Below are 17,427 nucleotides of genomic sequence, written 5' to 3'. Positions count from 1 at the left end.
CCACTGGTCTTCAGAAGACAGTTCTGTTTCAGAGGGCCCTTCCCTTTTGATGTAGGTGGAGAGAAAGCCTGCACAAGGGTGTGGGCTGGGCCACCAAGGCCAGACAGGGTTCCTGACATTCTTGGGAACTTCCTGAAAGCCGTGAGAGGGGAGACACAATCCCTGGAGGGGAGAATCTACCAGTCAGCCATACCCGGGGCCACCCGCCAAGTGAACTGTTTTTATTGTTACCAAATGTCACTCCACCCAAGGCAGGATTTTCAAAGAGTCCTTAGATGAATGGGAACTTCTGGTTACTCCTTGTTTTCTGAAGTGTGTTATGACAGGCATTTGAGCTGTCCCTCCTTTGTAATTCAGGAAAAATTCCTCAGAGCCTAGAGGGTGACCTTTAACAGAAAGCAGGGGACATTGTTATTCCTTTCCAGGCAGTTTCAGGGGCTCTGACAGTTTGAGAGATTCATTTTCTCTCAGATGTGTCGATGTTTTAGGCTATTCAAGTAGGAAAACGCATCATTGTTCTGAATATTTCCCTGTTTGATGTCAAACACTTAGAATAGGAGGATGGGGTGGGTTAGGATGGGAAAAAAGTAATGAGCTTGGCCAGAGAGCCCAGGGAGTGAGACCCAGCCCTGCTGGTACCACCACTAAAGCTGACAGCCTTCACCAGGGTGCTGGCTTGTGTTGTATTTTGGGGGTGAAAGGCAGGCCTGTCTTTATTCGGCACTCCCCCCACAGCCATCTGGGCCTCTCCCTCCAGCCAGGAAAGAGTGCAGGAACATCTGGGCCTAGCATCTGTTTTGTGCTAGATCTCAAAAGAGCGCATGGTGTATTACTGTGTCCAGTCCTGGGTTCTAATTGGGTTTGGGGGAAGGGCTATGCCTCACCCCACCCCCATTCCAGAGCAAACACAATAGTCTGGAGATTTCAAGCAGGGAGGCTTGGTCCCTGCAGGAGTCACACCTGCTGTCACAGTTGTCTGCTTCTTGCTTCTAGTAAATTTCAGACATGCCAGTGGTGGGCGAGAGCAGAGGCAGCCATAGTGGCGTCTCCCAGGAGGACAGCATCAGTGCCAGAAACACAGTGGCTTTGCCAGGAAGCTAATCCCACAGTGTGGGTGGGCACGGGAGTGGGCCTGAGCATACTCTTGCCTGGGGAGCAGCTGCAATGCTGTGGGAAGAGCCGAATCTAGGGAAGCAGGAAAGCAGGCCTCTGAGTTCCAGCTTTGTCACTTCCCAGCTGTGTGACCTTGAGAATGTTACCTAACCTCTCAGGGTCATGTTCCTTCATCCGTTAAATGATGGTAATGAGAACAGCTACATCAAATGGCAAAACAGCATTAGAGAGGAATAAATGAGATAATACATGTGGAATGCTTTGTAAATCATAGTTGCTAACAAGTATTGAGGGTGCTTTGTGCCTAGTACTGTTTCATGAACTTCACATATCTTAACTAGAATCCTCACCAACACTTTGTAGTAGGTAACTATCATTAAACCCATTGAAATGGGGCAGAGATATTAAGTAATGTGCCTATGGTCAAATTGTCAATACGCAAGGAAGCTGATATTGAAACCCAGGTTGTCTTATTCTAAGTCTGCTTCTTTTCCTCACAAAAATATTAAAATGTGGGAAATGTTAATGTTAATATCCATCTTTGAGGCTTCTTTCCTCCTTAACCTAATATTCAATCAATTGCTGAGATCTGCAGAGTCTATTAGCGTCTCAAATTTGTCCTCTTGTTTTTATTTCCTCGAACTTATTGTGGTGGTTTTGAAACATGGTCTGAAACTTTTTGACACTCCTCCTATTAAGAGGAGATTCTGTGTCCCCCACCCCTCGAATCTGGGTGAGCCTGTGACTGCTTAGACCAATAGACCAAGGCAGAAGTCAGACTTCCAAGGTGAAGTCATAAAAAGCCACTGTTCACAGGTACACTAAGCCACCATGTGAGACGTTTGACTTCTGAGGCTGCCATACAGGGAAAGCCATATGTAGGCATTTCAAACCACAGTTCTGGCTATGTCCAGCCTTCCAGTCCTTTCTACCAAGGTGCCAATACATGAGTGAAAACAAGTGGCTTCTGTAGCTCCAGCTTTTCCAGTCCCTGCCCTCTGAGTCATCCCCAGTCTTTCAGAGGAAGCTCCTGATTGGGGAGCAGAGATGAGCCACCCCTACTGCATAATAAAATGGTTATCTTGTTTGCCACTAAGTTTGGGGTCATTTATCATACTGCAATAGATAACTGGAGCATTCGCTATGTCCCAAACCAGACTCATCCTTGCCTCCTACATTCTCCCTGCTATATTTCTGCCTTTCAGTTAATGACATCATAGATCACCCAATGGGTCAGAAACTTTTACGGTCCATCTCTAATTAGTCACCAAGTTTTATTTCTTCCATCTGTTTCCTGTTTCCTATTTGCACTGCTTCTGCCTTACTAGCGCAGGAACTTACCATTCCACTCATCTAAAGGCAATGGTCTCCTAACTGACCTGTCTGCCTTTAGCTTCTCACACCCTATCAATTCTCTGCACTGCTGCTCATCGTCACAGATTCGCCTAAGTCTGATAGGTCTCAGCCTTGCTGAAAACTCTCTAAAGGATCCCCAGTGCCACCAGAAGGACTTACAAGACCTTCACAGTCAGGTAGGCTCTCTCCAGCCAGCCATGCCTCCAGCCCAATGCCCTGTGTTCACACCTGCAGTGACTCATTCTTTCCAGACTATGTCAGGCACATTTATGCTTCTATGCGTTTATCCATGCTATTCCCTCTGCCTGACTGCCCTTGCTTTTGTACCTCCCCCATGCCTGTAACATTTTTTTATTCCTCCAAGGACAAGCTCAGATATCACCTCTCTGAAGCTCCCCTTCCACCAACCCCAAGCAGAACAAACTGTTCCTTCCTGTACATTCCATTGTTTCCCAGTTTGGGTGTCACTTTTGCAGCATTTACTTGTCGTGTCTCTACACTCTGCATCTCTAGGGCCTACTGTTAGCCTGCCTGGCATGCAGTATGTACTCTATCGATGCTTTTCAATTTCCACTGCTGCTAACCTAATTCTTCACCCTAATCTATCTTCTTAAAATAGTCCCCAATAGATCATTTCTCCAATAGATCAGAAATTCAGGTGGCTCTCCACTGAATAGAGACAGAACTCCACAGCATGACACCTGTGACTTACACCTATGTGTTTGAATTGACAGAGACTTGGAGTAATGGTCAAACGTTCAAGTTGCCCAGTAAGCTGGTAGGTTAGTATGTTGCCCACCTCTGTGCTGCTTCTGACCTTTGTCTGCACCTAGCTATCTCCAGCATATGAGTTTTTGAATTATACTCATACTTATCTTCCTAAGTCTCTTTTTCTTAGACAAAATCTATTCCTTCCTTCTGGTATTGTATTAAGTCTCCACATCAAGTCTCAGGAATGCCCATGAGGTCATATTTACTTCTAGGTGTTAGATAGCAAGTTCACTTTCTTTATTGCCCACTGCTTAGGAAATGGCATATAGACATCTGAAATCAGAAGTATTGTTTCTTGCCTCCTTTCCAATGATCTTAACCTGTATTTTACCATGCAGCATGGCTCCCACAATGCTCCTTTCTCTCTTATGCATAATGCTCTCCATAATAACTGCTTTTAGGGTTTTCTCTGAGGATTTTTTGCTCTACACTGTAATTCTTACAGATAGAGTCCTAAAATGCTGCAAATGGAAGTCTCTTTTTTTCTCTCTCATTCTATTATGAGATATTTTAAGCAATTATATACCCATGAACTGGGCATCCTAATTAAAAGAAGGTATTTTGAGTAATTAAATTTGAGTTCTCTGGTTGAGGAATGATATTTAATCAGCGTTTAGACATTCACATTTCCTTTTGTCATTGCTAACATTAAAGTAAAAAAACTATCTTAGGGGAAAAGAAGCATAAAGATTTTAACATTTTAAGTAAAGGCAAAATAATTTTTTGAGAACCAATGAATATACCCCAAGTTTCTCAGAGAATAACCAATTCCTTCCAAAATAACAGCATAATTTGTTACCATTTAAAGGACTTAAACACCAACCAGATCACACTTTGGTCCCTTTAGAGAAATGTTACACACATTATCTAAAACATGTAAAGAGAAAGCTGGAATAAGCCTAATCTGGAAAGCAGTGGTCACTGTTATTTGTACATGGCAAATAAAGACAGATCAAGGCAGTGCAAATTTTTGGCTCCATAGCAAATGAAAATATACATGTTAAGACACCCTTTCGGTTTCCTGTTTGGCTCCCTCGCTCCGCTCCCCTGCATGTCTACAGCACACGGAAGGCTAAATACAGCTTTATACTCTGCATTTTCTTCCATGATCTGTAAAAAGCATTCATTAATCTTATTGGAAAAGTATTTTTTGTTTCGCTTCCATACATAATAGAATATCTAGTGAAATATTAAGTAAATGCTGACTGTCTCTTTATGACATTGATCAGTCAAATTTTCAAGGCTTTTTTTCCCCTCAAGGCTTGCCAATTACTTTATCGACATTTAAAAATATCCAAACAAGACCCCAAACCCAGAAGCCATGAAAGAATGGATCAGATTTTTCTATAAAAGAATGTAAAATATTAATATGGCCAAAAATATAACTTTAACAAAATTAAAAGATAAACAGAAGAGTGAGAAAAAATATTTGTGGCATTGGAGTAGAGATATATAATTTCAAGTTTCCTTTATGACCCTTTGACCAATTATTCTGTCTTATTCGTTTTCAGACACCATATTCGTAAGAGGTAAATCTGACCTTTGGTGACAGTCATGCAAACAAACCAGTGCATACTCACTGGGGCAATGGCCTGGCAGTGTCCAAATCAGGAGTCATACAGAATAAGTTAAAGAAAGCCAGCCAGATCCCATGCCATGACCTGCTATCAGTGTGTGTTCACACACCTCACCAACCAGGGCTACTGTTGTGTGGCCATCAGCACTGGGGCTCAGGAAGCACAAGTATTCTGGAAAAAACATTAGCCATTCTTCAGGGCTTCTGTCATCTGGGCACTGTAAGCATAAGATATTAGGCTTGTTTTTCCTTGAGGGCAAAGATGCTACCTTCCAGAATGACTGGGAAGCTCACACAAGAGTCTGTGTGCCACAGTCTTATGAATGACAGAGTTCTTCTAATGAAAGGAGTCTTTCCTACTCACCTTACCCATGTCCCAGCATACTTTGTTTTCCTGATTTCTACTCTCCCCCGCAAAGTCTCAGTTGAGTGGACAGCACTCCTGGTCTTACAGAAGATATTCTTTGGTCCTTGTGGTTTGTGTATTTCCTAATTTAGGGAATTCATGACAACACCTGTATGGATACCACCCAGTGGTATGTTGGTAAATGTTTACAAACCAGATCTCCTGGTTATAGATAATACAAGTGTCTGTTTGTATGTAGACAGGAGGTGTCCATACACTGACACGTATGTTTGTATTCCTGTCACCTTGGGCTCAGTGTGAGTGCCAGACAGTTTGATAGATGAGTAAAGGCACGGACACCGAAGTCAAATAGATCAACAACTGTTCTGTGTCAATGTGTTAACCTTTGGCACTTAATTTAATATGTTTTTATGTTTCATATTACATGTATTACATAATAATATTGCCTATGGAATTATAGCAAAAAGATAAAAAAAACAGGTAGATAATATACTTAAACACAGAGCAGGTGTGAGGTTTAAGGACTGACATATGTAAAACACTTGGCACATAACAGGAGCTTAATACACGTTAGCACCTTTTCTCTTTAACAAGCATCTCCACAGAACCCCACATAATCCACTGGAGCTATTTGGAGAGACCTGCAGAGCTGGGCAGTGTCTGAACTCCGCAGGCGAAACCCGTCTCTCCTTCTCCTTTTACTTGATTCGGGAATCATGCTGGGAGAAGCACTGATTTTATCATTGTGGTGCCTGGCAACGGCCTGGAGTTTAATCCTGCCCGCTAGAGTAGCCATTGTGGTGTAGAAGTTTCTAGACATAGAACTGTCCTGGTTTTGTGGTGACAATACTCCTCTGAGTCACCAAGATTGGATGACTACACAAGCTTGTCCAGGGTGCCAGGCCTGCACCTAAGCGAGCCTAAAAGGAGTTCCTGAGGTTTTAAATAGGAAAAGCATGTACGACAGCAACTTGAATTCCTCCCTAGTTCCTTAATCAAATCACATGCTTTATGTTAATGGATTTTTTTTAGATCAGAAGTTCATTTTGAAATGTATTTGAGAAAATACACAGGTGAAATTACACACACACGCACACATAAAAAAAAATCCAGAAGAGAAAAAACCAGGAGTACCCAGTTTTCCCAGGAAATAGAACATGTTATAATTAACAATAAAGTGCAAGGTACTGGTTTGAACAATAAAATTTAGTAACATGTCTAAAAACAGACTAAAGGCTATATAACGCTTCACAAAACAATAAAAGAGAAGTATTCAATAAATGGGGAAAGCTAGGATACCCTCCCCTCACTCTATCTGTTCAAACCCCCTTTTCAAGTCTCAGCCCAGTTTCCCGAAGGTTCCAGAAACCTTTATGGACCCAAATCTCTCAAATCCCTGCAGCTACAGAACTTAGCTCTACTGCGCAATCTGTCCTTTCCTCTCATTCCGTACTTTTGTCCTTTGTAGAGATTCAAATAGTCACATTTAACATCTGTTTTTGAGGGCAGAGAACATGTACTGTACTTTTATGTATTATGTAACTTAACAGGCAATTCAATTCATGAAGGAATAAATGAACTAAAGAAGCAACAAATGAATGAGCAACTATGGATTTCGGGAAAGCACAGCTTCTGTATCCCCTAGTTTCTTCATCTGCTCTTACACAAGGAGATTACATTGATTCAACCTAAAAACAAGGCTTTTGCTATAAATGTGGTTTATTGGCCTCCTTATGTTTTGGACAACACAGATGCCTGTTTGTATGTAAACAGGAGGTGTTTGTACACTGGTGTGTGCATCTGTATTCACTGGGGCTGACATCTCTGAAAATGATCTGGCTGCTCCTACAATCCCTCCTCATCTACTTGGAAAATCAAATTGTCAGGAAGGGACCCCTAGTATTCATTTGAGATCTTACCCTTTGATTTCTATTTTTTTTTCTCTAGCTCCTAATTCCTCTGGGACAGTGCTATCCAATGTGTGGTTGTGTGTGATCACTTCATCAGATCACCTGTGGCCCTACTTAAACATGCAGATTCCTGGGCCCCATCTGCAGGCTATTGGAGAAGATTGTTGGGGGGCCTGCATGTCCCAGGTGACTCTTATGTACTCTAAGCTTTGAGAATCCCTTATTTAGAAGAGAGGGAAGGGAAGTGTGTTTTGTGCCTCCTGTATGCCAGGTACTTATGTTTAAGATACCTTATTTGATTCTCACGCCACCACTAAAGGTAGATTTTATTATTTTCTTTCAGTGATGAGTCTCAGGCATTAATATACTGATGACACAAATTGCCAAAGGCTCCTACAGGGAGTTAGTGCTAAGGCTGGCTTCCAAAGCAAGTCCATCTGACCCCATGTCCTCAGTTCTTTCTATGCCTACCCCACTCCTACCCAGAATACTTTCCATTTGCACGCATTCGAGATCCCAGGTTCCAGCTGATACTTTCTATATTGACCCAAAATGACCTCTGAGATGCTACTCCACAGCCCATTCGCCACAGTAGCTGAAATCTAAAAAAGCAACTCAGTTTAGTCCCAACCATCAGCACTGTTTCTATAATCTGGCCATGGCTTAGTAATATACAATTCAATTCGGTTCGGCATGTCATTGCTAGGCCCTAAGCCAAGCACTGGAGTCCAAAAGAAACACTGAAAACTGCTTCCACTAGGCCATGTGGCAAAGTAAGGAGAGATGCTCTTGGCGAGCCTTGGAGCACTGCAGCAGGATCAGCGTGATCCCATGTAGCTCGCCCTAACGCTGGTGGGATGTTGTGCCCCACCTCTAAAATGGTTCCCAAACACAGAATCCCCTTTCTTTGAGTGTGGTCTGGATTTAATGACTTACTTCTAGTGAACATGCAGAAGTGATGGTATGTCACTTCTGATATTAGGTTATAAAAAGACTGCTGCTTCTATCTGGTATATTAAAACAACAGGACTTGGTGAGGCAGGAGGAGAAAAAAACAAGGTTTAGATTTTTGGATTGAATACCTGGATGGATGTGGTGTCATTTACTAAGATGAAGATTAGATTTTTAAAAACAGCTAAGAAGGAAAGTGTTCTTAATTACGATTTTAGATTTGGATGTGAAGTTTGAGATGTCTATGTGACATCCAAATAAAAATGTCTGCTAAGCAGGTCAGAGTTAAGTCTGGAGCTCAAAAAAGAAGTCTGGGCTTGAGTATAAATTTGGGAGCTTTCAGGGAAAAAAAGCTCCTGGGAATTTTTCATCCACCTGTAGGATACTTCAGGGGACCATGTGCTTATACCTTTTCTCCCAATTGCAATACCATGTGAACCGGGTATGGGGATTGCACATCTGCCCACACACACACACACACACACACACACACACACACACACACTCACACACAGACACACACAGACATGATCACAACCATGCTGTATGGGCATAATCATCCATAGAGACACGTGCTGCCATGGGAACATGGGCACAGAATACGTAGCTGGTTCCCCTCTTTTCTTTTATAGATAATGTCAAAACAGCATTTCTTTGGTGATATCTTTTTCAGTCTCCTAGTTTCCTTGACTACAGGTTGAAAATGATGAAAATCGTCTGCATACTTTTTAGTAGCTCTTTCTCCACTGAGCTTGGTCGTTGAATGACTATTCCTAGTCTTGATTCAAAGTCTATTATCTTTATTATATCATTCATCTGTTTGCAACTGAATCTCAGAATGTGTTTGCATGAAACATCACCCTGTCCTAGAATTTAGGATCCTAGCCTCCTCTTCACCGCGTCAAGCTCAAGCTCCTCCCCCACTTTCCAGCGCTGGTGTTGCCCCACCCTTCTCTGCCCAAACCTTTCTCTGCCACCTCTGTTCCAGATCCAGGTGATATTTCTGACCCCTATGCCTTGTTCATGCTGGTTCTAATCCAATTTCTAACTTCCTATGTAATTTTGAGTGAATTGTTTCTTCATTCACCATAAAGAGGCTCCACTGAACACCGGAGCTACCATTTACGTCCTAAGTATTTTATGCATGTTTTCTCAAATCCTCCTAAAACCCATTAAAAGGGATATTATTGTTCCCATTGTACAGATAAGGACACTGAGACAGAGAGGCTAAGTAAACTGCCCAAAAGTACACAGATAGTGAGGAGCAATGAAGAAATTAGAATCTGTAAAAGGAAAACCCCTTGTTTTCCTCTACTTGTCTGCTCACTTCTGTGACCCCGAACCATCCAGTTCTCCAACACGAGTTGAGCCTCTTGCAATTGGATCCAGTTCTGACACTATCTACCTGGAGTCAGCATTCAGATCCCACAAGGTAAGGGCTCTATTCCATAAGACTGCTCTCTCACTTCAAATGCCAATTGCCCATCCCAGGTTGTCACCCGCTCTTCTGATTGACTGGTTATAAACTGGGGTTCTCATAAACCCCTCCTTGGGTTCGATAAGTTGCTAGAATGGCTCACAGAACTTAGGGAAACACTTACTTACATTTACCAGTTTATTATATTGTAAAGTATATACTAAAGGATATAGATAAACAGCTAGATGAAGAGATACATAGGACGAGGTCCAGAAAGGTTCTTGGCACAGGAGCTTTTGCTCCTGTGATATTTGGGTGCACCCCCCTCCTTCTGGTGGATGTGTTCACCAACCAGGAAGCTCTCTAAACCCCATACCTTAGGGATTTTTATGGAGGCTTCATCATGTAGGCATGATTGGTAATTACCTCAACCTCTAACCCCTCTTCCCTCACTAGAGATTACAAGGAGTGAGGTGAAAGTTCCAACCCTTTAATTACATGGTCGCTTCCACTGGCAACCAGCCCCACAACTTTTGGTGCTTTCCAAAAGTCATCTCACTAAAACAAACTCAAGTGTGGTTGAAAGGGGCTCCTTATAAATAACCAGACATTCCTTCTACCTTTATCTGCTCTTATTTCTTAGGAAATCCCAAAGGTTTCGGGAGCTCTGTGGTCAATATCTAGTTGGTCCTCAAATTCTTGTTTACTCCTCCTTTCGAGAACTTATTCCTCTCCCCTTGAGTGTGGGTTGGACATTGTGATTCTCTTCTAATGAACGAATACAGTGAAAGTGGAAACATGTGACTTCTGAGACTACATCATAAGTAATGAATAGTCCTTGCTCTTCCTCTTAGATCACTGCCTCTGGGGAAGCCAGCTGTCATATTGGAAGGACACTTAAACAGCCCAATGGAGAGGTCCACATGGCAAGGAACTGAGGCCTCCTGCCAATGGTGAGCAAAGATCTGAGACCTGCCAAAAGCCATGTGGTAAGCTGTCTTGGAAGAGGATCTCCAGCCTCATTCAAGTTTTCAGATAACTGCAGTCCAGCCATATCTTGATTGAAGCCTCACAAGAGACCCAACAGCTAGAACTATCTACATAGGCTGCTCTAGAATTTCTGACCCACAGAAATTGAGTTGTTTTAAGCTGCTAAATTTGGGCAATTTATTACAGAACAATAGATAACTAATATGCAGACCCAGCTATGAAATATCCCAAGCACTATTTCACACATACTCTTTTTTCCCACTCATATAACTTGAAGTGAATGATTCTGAAGCTCTCAAAGGTGACAAGATGGAAGGAGCCAGGATCCCTCAGTTACTTGGTGTCCAACTGCACCCTAGGAAGCCACCTCTATTGTGTTTAACCACAGGCTGTGGCTTGTTACAGTAGCTAGTGCTATATATGCTCCTTTCTATGCCTCAAAGCATTTATTGTTCTTTACTACATATGATATAATTATTTGCGTAAATGTCTTTTTTTCATTCTAGTTAGCAAGTTGCTTTTTTTTTTTTTTTAAGTAAACATCAAATGAGCGATAAGAAGATGCTTGGCATTCTCACCATACCCTATAAAGTTGATTCCATTATTTTTCTGATTTTCCATATGTGGAATCTGAGGTTGAGAGAGGTTAAGTGACTTCCTTAAGAATACATAGCCCAAGAGAGGGAAAGCTGCCAAGTGTTCTGATCCCCAAATTCGATCTCTTAACCGCTCTGATCTGCTCCCTCCCCATGATCCCTGTAGCCTGCACAGCACCCAACAAAGTCTCCTGCATACAGTTGTTGTTTAATTAATGTCTGTGATTACACAAATAAGTGAATGAACAAATGGTAATATGTTAAGAGGGGAAATGTCATGAAAGTTCACGGATAATCAAAACACTCTGTTGTCCTGAAATCTTTTTTCCTCTTACAAATGCCCCTTTTTACTTGTATGCATCTGAACTTTAGGGCTTTAGTGGCTAAGACACATAAAGAGATTCATTCACTGGATAAAAAGCATGCTTAGAGAATTCTTCACAATGTCTACATTTTCAGAGAAAGAGCTGCAAGTGCTTCAGGACATCAAAGAAACTCAGGACTTTTCTGAGGAACTAACTCATTGAGAGAAGCTGCTGAAATCCACAGGCACCTTTTAAGAAGAGGACAGTAACTACTGCACTGAAGTTTGCCCGTTTAGCTATAAACCTGCGTCCATTCACAGGGCCCGGCTGGAACCTCAGCAGCATGACAAAGGCCGCATTGTTCATTCCAGAACAACACGATAATGCAGTGGAAGAGTGGGTGCCCTGTGTACTGAGGGAAAAAGGCAGTAAATGAGTCCCTGGCACCACCACAACAGGTCAGCCTTCGCAAAGATGGGGACACAACTCTCTGCCAAAAAACTGGTCTCAGCAAGCTTGCTCTGTGAGTGAAACTCTATCAGATTTAAACTAAAAACAGCTACATTTCCAAAATATGCAGCCAGGGCACCATGGGAAAAAGAAGACTATCCCTTCTTAGGGAGGGTAGATAAGTAATGAATAGTCCCAAACTTGTTTAACAAAAGCAATGCCCAAGTCTTCCTTTCTGATTTGTGCAGAATTGGCCTTAGCTGCAAGTCACTGCCTGTGTCCACCTAAAGTTCACACCTATGTCTAGTCCAATTCAATCAAAGGAAAGCTTAAACTTTCCTTACTGCAAACCTGTTTTTCTCTGACATGAAAAATGCTGAAAGTAGTTAGCTTTGGGGAGAGAAATGGGGACAGGAGCAGAAGAAAGGAGAGGTTTATTGTCTATTTTTACCTTCTTGTATTAATTTTTTACCATGTGTACTTATTAATTTTACTTTTACAATGTTAGAGTTCATTAGAGTGAGGATTATGACCATTTTGGTCTTCATTATTCTATTATTCTGTTTTGAAAGAAATCAATTATTATTTTTATAAGTTTTATAATTTTATAACTATGAATCTCTGCCCTAAAACAACACATTGTTCCCATAAACAAAAGCCTTGCTTATCAGGAAAAAAGTGCATTTAGTGTATGTTCCTTGAAACAATATTACAGGATGCCTTCCCTAAAGAGGAAAAAAAGGAGGTGGGTTTTGTTTTGTTTTGGGTTTTTTTTTTTGTAATTTTAGCATTGCTTAACATGGTATAACCATGTATTTAGATTCATGGTTTCCAACTCAGGGTAATTTTTCCCCCCCTAGAGGAGATTTATCAATGTCTAGAAATATTTTTGATTGTCACAACTTGGGCAGGGGGTTCCTACTGGCAACTAGTGGACAGATACTAAGGAGGCTGCTAAATATCCCATAGTGCACAGGACAGTCCCCACAACAAAGAATTATCTGATCAAAATGCCAACAGTGCCCAGGTTGAGGAACCCTTATATAGATATGAAGACTCCATAGTGTAATATGTAGAAATTCACCCTAAAGTTGTTCTTACGGAAAAACTGATTAGATGAGGGGTTGTTTAGTGGAGAGTCATATCGTGTCTGGATGACACACCAAGTGTGAGGATGAGACTGGCCAGATTTGGGAGCAGCTGTTTGTGTCCATTCTTCCTGGACAAAGCACTTAATAAACATTTTGAAACAGAATTGAATCTATCCTTTATTCTTTACTCATTTATTTAACAGATATATGCTGAATCTCTGCTATGCTATCTGGAAGACACAGCTTGTAAGAGAAATCACTTCAATTATGAGCATGTTCTTAAAAAGAGAAATACCTAAGACATGTCTTACTATTAGAATCAATATTGGCCAAGATGTGTCTTTGGAGAACTGAAATAAAATGAGAATGAAACTGAAATGTTTAAATATCTTAGATATTAAACACGCATACAATTAATTTCCAGTGTGGCTGATTTTGTTGTGCAGTTGCTATAACAAACTCCTGTCCCTTTGGGAAAGCCAGGTCCTCACAGGGCAGAAATTCAGGGGGCTAAACAAACTGAGTTAAGAATTTACACATGAAACATGGACAGCAAGAGCTTCTGGTACTTTCACTTTATATTTCTAACTGGTCCCGCTCCAAACAGTTATCTCAGGACAGGAGGTGCTCCTGGACTTCCGCCCTCAGCTAGAATAGCCGGAAGGACATGAGTGTATAGTCCCAGGGGCTGGGCTTGGCTCCTCATTCTGAATGGAGTCACTGGGAAAGTTCCTGAACCATCCCTCCGTAAGCAATCATGAATCCACACTTAATTCTTACCCTTAAAGTAAATAAAAATATTCTCCCTTAAACTGAAATAAACCCCAACAGGATGACTACTCTCAGAAGTTATAATAGTTGTAGCATTATTGATTCATGAACAATTGAATTCTTTAAATTAGTGCCTAGAACACAAAAGAAACCCTTGTACTTTTTCACAAGCCCCTGTGGAATTTCCCATTCCAATGAAAGCAAGTTACACTTTTTTTTCTAATTTAGCAAAAGCACTATTTCCAACCACCAATGTAACCACTTGATAAGCTTTTTGCTGTTGTTGATTTATGATTCAGATTTTTTTTTTATATATAAAAAAGAAAAGAAATGCAGCTACCAAGAATTACAATCGCAAAGATATATTTCCGAAGATTATATTGCACATTATTCTCTCCAATTTCTGCTTGCCTTCAAAGAAAACTAAAGTGGAAGAATGGCACTGACACCAACTCAACTGGGCGAAATCCAAAGCTGACCCAGAGTGGGCAGAACCCACTGAGCTGAGGTCAGAGCAGGTCCAGACTTGCCTCCCTGCAGGGCAGGATTCTGTCTCGGGCCATCCCAGCTGTGACTGCTCCTGGTTGATTGAACCTGCCTCCCACTCTCAGTGGTATTTAGCTTAGGGCGCAACTCTAGTTCACAGGTGACCAAAGTGCTGGTCAGGGCCTAGTGCTTACTGTCAGTCTCAAGGTTCAGGGTGCCCTGATCTCGCTTAGAAATAGCCAGACCATCAGGGTCCATAGCAGTGGAGGCTGGGTCCAGGACCAGCCAAAGAGTTCCAGATCCATCCCACAGCTACTCAACTCCAAGGGCTTTGACTGGAACCAGAAAATTTATGGGAATGCAGCAAATCATCTGCCCAGCTGCATTCAGCCCTGGGTCAGTCACAGTAGGTGTTCAGAACCCCTGGTCCTATGTAATCTATCAAAGACAGACAACTTCCCCTAAGAACTAAAAACCTGGACAAACTGTCTCGCTTTAAATCAGGCTTTGTGTCACTTTGGAACTATGAAAGGAGGTAAAGTCAAAGCATGCTCTTTGACTTTAACTCATTCCAGTTTCTCAAATGAGAATAACAAAAAATAAAAACAGAAGTTATCCATCAGCAGTGCAATATGTTTCATACTAGGCTAAGCCCTGTATTTTCACCCCTAACTTGGAATTTTCTTTCACTTGAAGATTTAACACAAATCCTGTTTTTGTTAATGATGGCACACATATTTCTTTTTATTTATTACTTGCGGGGCTTCCTATGTGCTGGGCATAGTCCTAAGTGCTTTAAAAACACTGTTGTATTCACGTATGTACATATATGTGTACACTTACCATGAAATGTACACATTACAGGGTTGCATAAATTCCAATAAAGAGGGTACTTTTAAAAGTTTTGTGACTGTATTTTTTAATATTTTTAATTGCTAAAAGTAATATGTGCCTATTCTAAGAAAGTAAAGAAGGTTTTATAAAGAAAAGTGAATAATCTTGTTCACTTGCAGATCCCTTCTCCTGAGGTAACACTAAAAAATGGTTTTTAAAGAAACCGAAGTCTCAAAGCAAACAAGTAGCATGAGATAAAGAAACCGAAGTCTCAAAGCAAACAAGTAGCATGAGATAAAGAACCACATTTTTTTAAGAAAAGAAAAAAATTAAGAGACGAAGTAGAAAACAAGATAAAGGAAAAGACTGATGGCCTCAGCATGGAAAGAGGCTAAACAGAGTAGCTGTAGTTGAACTTAAAATTAATGTTGTTGAGGTGGGAATGGTAAAGAATGAACCATACATCATTGTAGACTTTGGAGGGGGAATAGAAGGAACAATGTGAAATGTCAGGCCTCCCATAATTGATCGGTGAGTTTCTAATCATTAAATAGAGGTAGAGAGCACCTAGTAATTACTTTCAACAGATATTTCAAGTTTAGTCACACGTCTTTTTTAAAATTGTCCAGTTACCTTCTGTTCATATATCCCAAGGATCCCTGGGATTACATTTGAACAGTCTGCCAATGCAGAAGGGAAATTTTGTCCCTCTTCCCTGGAGAGAGGAATCAAGTGGCCTGACCGGGAAATCTGGAAACAGTTTGTCCACTGAGACCCAGCATCTTCCAAGAACCTCCATTCTCCCCTTAGATGTGTGCAGGAGACATATGGCCCAGTCTCCAAGAAGGCTTGGAAGCCGAGGGAAGCTCACAGGTGCCCTGGAGGACAGGATCTAGGATGGTCAGTACCAAGGGGGTCCTTTGTGGAATTAAAATGCAGCACAACATAGTGGAAAAGATTCTGAGTAGAGGAATTAACTAAAAAATAGAGAAGGGAGTAGTAATCAGGACAAAAATACCGTAAATCTTCCAGGGTCACCATTGCAATTCTCAGAAAAAGGAAGGCTTCAGGCTCCAGGGACCACCCTTCCAGCTGCAAAAATGTCACAGACTAAGAATCTTTGTCTTTCATGGAGACCAAAACAAAGATCAAATAATGGAAGGGATGAGAGTGGGAATACAGAATTTCCTAGCTCGCTGACCTTAACACGGCATGTGATTTGAAAGCTTTGTTGTACCACATAATGATCAGTTTCTTGGCCTTTTAAAAATTCATGTGTTAACTGTTATTTCATATCTTCGTAAAGAACTGTTAACCTCTACCCATAGCTAATTAATAATTCTTAATCTTCAGGTGTCCTGACTTAAAGTTCAAAGCGTTGGAAATAATCATGGGACGTGATTTAGAGGATATTTGTCTAAAGCCATGGTTTGGCACCCTGGCTGCATGTTAGAATCACCTGGAGAGTCTTAAAATATTGATACCTGGAATCCATGCTCAGAAATTCAGATTTAATTGTTCTGGGGTAAGCCCAGGTTATCCATATTATTTTTAGAAGTTCCCCAGGTGATTTGAATGTGCAGGTAGCAGTGAGAAACACAGGTCTCTGATCCTTGGGATCCTAATCCCTTCCTTAATAACTATCCATTTCTATGAAGAGTGCACAGAGAAGAAAACAAAATGAGGAACTCTTTATCAGGAGCTGTGGCCCCCAATCTCACTGCAGCAGTGTAGTAAGCTAGGCTGGATGGACCTAAGAATGTTTTTGCATGAACCCAAATAGCCAAAACCAAAGCCAAATAAAAAGCTTACTGTCTCCTCCATCCCCAACTCCAAAACTCAAACCTCAGTTGTTATCACTCCAACAAGAGGAACAGCCACATCGACATACTTGCAACTCATTTTCAACCAAGAAAAGATAAGTATCCCAAAATAGAAAGAAATGCAAATCAATAAGAAAAAGGCAACAACCCAATGGAAAAATGAGCAAAGGATATAAACAGTTAATAAAAGAGAAGCCTCTAAAGACCAATAACCATAGATTCCCAACTACTCCAGTAAGCAGAGAAACACCAATTATAACCACAAATATAACAGATGCCATTTCACAGTTATCAGAATGATTAAAATCCAAAAGTTTGGTAACACCAAAGTGTTAGCAAGGATGGTGAGCAAGAATTCTGATATATCACAGATGGGGTATAAATTTGCACAACCACTTAGAAGAGTAATTTTGCCAATGTGGAAGGTGTGCATACCCTTCCAGGAATCAATTTCCCCTTCAGGGTTTTGCCACTCAGACGGAGTATAGAAGGAGACAAAAACAAAGGTATCCACTGCAGCACTGTTTGTAATGTGAGTAGGTTGGAAGGGTTAATACCCTTCAACAGTGGAACAGATAATTGTGGATTCATCATCATACAATGAAATAGTATATTCAGTT

At 41.2% G+C, this 17,427-nt stretch overlaps 1 long non-coding RNA gene across 1 annotated transcript; it reads left to right on the top strand.

Moving 5' to 3' along the window:
• The first annotated feature begins 2,424 nt into the window (after positions 1-2,424).
• Positions 2,425-12,994, top strand: LOC120621645 (uncharacterized). Its single transcript, XR_005658228.1, has 4 exons — positions 2,425-2,645; positions 9,395-9,476; positions 10,316-10,414; positions 11,507-12,994. It is a non-coding gene; the product is annotated as an uncharacterized LOC120621645 (long non-coding RNA).
• The last annotated feature ends 4,433 nt before the right edge of the window (positions 12,995-17,427 follow it).

This window comes from Pteropus medius, unplaced genomic scaffold, assembly GCF_902729225.1.
Source record: "Pteropus medius unplaced genomic scaffold, Ma_sr-lr_union100, whole genome shotgun sequence".
NCBI lineage: Eukaryota > Metazoa > Chordata > Mammalia > Chiroptera > Pteropodidae > Pteropus > Pteropus medius.
Note: the sequence above shows the minus strand (reverse complement) of the source record. Positions and strands in the feature narration are given on the sequence as shown.